Source organism: Berghia stephanieae, chromosome 14 (assembly GCF_034508935.2).
Source record: "Berghia stephanieae isolate SIO BIC M18660-M18661 chromosome 14, UCSD_Bste_1.3, whole genome shotgun sequence".
Classification (NCBI taxonomy): domain Eukaryota; kingdom Metazoa; phylum Mollusca; class Gastropoda; order Nudibranchia; family Aeolidiidae; genus Berghia; species Berghia stephanieae.
In genome coordinates, this window is record NC_088373.1 from 12,825,772 (window position 1) to 12,828,271 (window position 2,500).

The following is a 2,500-nucleotide window of genomic DNA, read 5'->3' on the forward strand; positions in this document are numbered from 1 at the left end:
CCACGATAGTTGATTTTTTAAATTATTTTTTTTTATTTTGTTCTCTTTTCAATTCCTCTATTTTTTATTATTTTTTTTTTTTTTGAATTGCTTTTGTCTTATTCTTTTTTTGTTTTGTTTTTTCAATTTTGTTTTTATTTAACCTGGTTTTTTGTTTTTACCGACATCGCCGTCATGATTGGGTGCGACCACGCCTGACTGCACTTCTACTATCGATCGGCTACAGTCTGTCTGCCTTCTAGCACAGCGCCTCGCCCTCCAGACAGACTGTGCTATTTGCTGACTGACTAAACCGCTGCTGCTGAAACCTGCCTGCGTTCCGCAAATGAAATTGCGCAGAGCGGTTGGATAGTGTCCAAGTTTCGTTTTTTGCATAGATATCATAATATCTACACAAGTACAAAAGCATTGCTCATATTCTAGCAAAGCAATGTCAATGGGAGTGATCTATATTCATGTTTTCGTCAATACTGAGTCATCAATCACATGATTTGTTGCTGTCCAACGATTGGATATTTCCTAACAAATGTAAACAGGCTGCTTTGTTTATGAAAGTTGTAAACATACCTATGTGTCATGCTGAACAGAATGACCAATCGTGATGTTAGATATTTCAAAAGCTGTGAACACTTTTCATTATGTAGGTCACTTTGAGCCTTTGAGCACACTTTGCAATGTGACCAATGACTTCGAGCACAAGATAAGGTAATGTAGATCACCCCCATTGACAGTACATGTGGTTCAGACTAGTTTAACATGACGGACAGCAAAAATTACAGTATACCTTTTGAATAGGACAGGAATCTAAAGTTCTTACCTTCAGATCCACTATAATTAGTTACCCAACCAGCGCGCAAGTAAAAAAAAAAACCCAAATAATATTAAAATAAAGTGGTTTTTTTAATCATACAAATAACCCCAAATAAATTACATAAAAACCTCGAATGAACAGGACAGATGTCAAAGGTTTTGCTTGTGAGTCGAATGAGATAATATCAGGACCCTAAACGTCACGATTAAGCTTTTTAAAACAAACCAAATTAACATAATATCAATTAAGTGGCTCGAAATTGCTAAGCTGTAATACATACTAGTATTACAAGATTAGATTGTTAAAATATCAGTTAAATGGAAAGTTAAAATAAAAATCCCAGAGGAAGAAGATAATGGCAGCTCTGGTGGCGCTAGGCCGCGGAACGCAAGTTTTGTCACTGTCTGACTGTAACTGTTGAAGATAGAACATTTTTATATATTATATGCAATGTTGTCCTTGTTTTTTTTGTTTTTTTTGCAGCAGTGGCGGTGGTGGTGGTGGTGGTAAAGAAAGTGGAGGGGTGGGTGTGTAGTTTGTTTGTCTGCCCGACGAGCTAAATCGTTGTCGTTGTCTGGCCTCGCCTGACTGCACACGACGTAACACATTTTTTAAAACTCCTGTGTACTTTTAACGTGTGCACACTTTGTTGAAGTTTGTGACCTGAGCAGTAACGCTATGATGACAGAGACACGACGGAGAGGAATATCAGGATTTCGACCAGAATCGAAGGTCCCGGTACGGGGAGGCAGACAGGGGTTGAAAGGGGGGGGGGGGGAGAGAGAGAGAGAGAGAGAGAGAGAGAGAGAGAGAGAGAGAGAGGGGGGTATAGATAGTATGCGCTTGGCTAAGAAGCTCATAACATTGCCATCCGGAAGTATAACGGACCAACACACAAAACTGTGTGTATCCATGAACGTTTATAGTCGGGTTAATACAGTTCAGTGAGAATAACTCACAAACGCGGATGGCAAAATACAATAACAAAGGCCTGAGTGACGTCATCTGCATACTATCTATATGGGAAGGGGAATTGAGATAAGGCCATGGTAGTGAGTGGTAGAGATAATTAAACAGTAGATTTTTGACCAATCAAAACGCGGGATTTGTGACACACCCTCAAGGCACATCCGCTCGGACAAATATGGCTGGTTGTTTACAAACAATAGAATGAAGGAAGTTGACATCACTCTGCTCTTTGTTATTGTTTTTCGACCACTAGTTGTGTGATTAGTTCTCACTAAAATCGCTCAGTCAGACTATAAACACGTCTTTTTCTGTGATGTTTAGATTCGGACGAAATGTCCAAGGGGCGTAGTTATGTGTGTTCCCTTCCACTAATGGGTGCCTATGGGGACATGTTACAGTAAAGAGATGATGTTAGAAGAGAGAGAGAGAGAGAGAGAGAGAGAGAGAGAGAGAGAGAGAGAGAGAGAGAGAGAGAGAGAGGGAGGGGGGAGGGGGAGAGAGAGAGAAGGGGGGGGGGGGGTTGAGGACTGCGAGAGTTAAAATCATCGAAAAATGAAAGAGTTGGAAAGGTGCACAATTTCTTGAGAGAGTGAGGGAGAGAAGATAGATAGATAGATAGATAGATAGATAGATAGATAGATAGATAGATAGATAGATAGATAGATAGATAGATAGATAGATAGAAGACAGACAGACAGACAGAGAGAGAGAGAGAGAGAG

General features: G+C 40.1%; 1 long non-coding RNA gene across 1 annotated transcript in view; it reads right to left on the reverse strand.

The window, feature by feature from the left end:
* Window positions 1-2,500, reverse strand: part of LOC144960083 (uncharacterized) — a 197,436-nt gene that overhangs the window by 1,603 nt on the left and 193,333 nt on the right. The window lies entirely within an intron of this gene.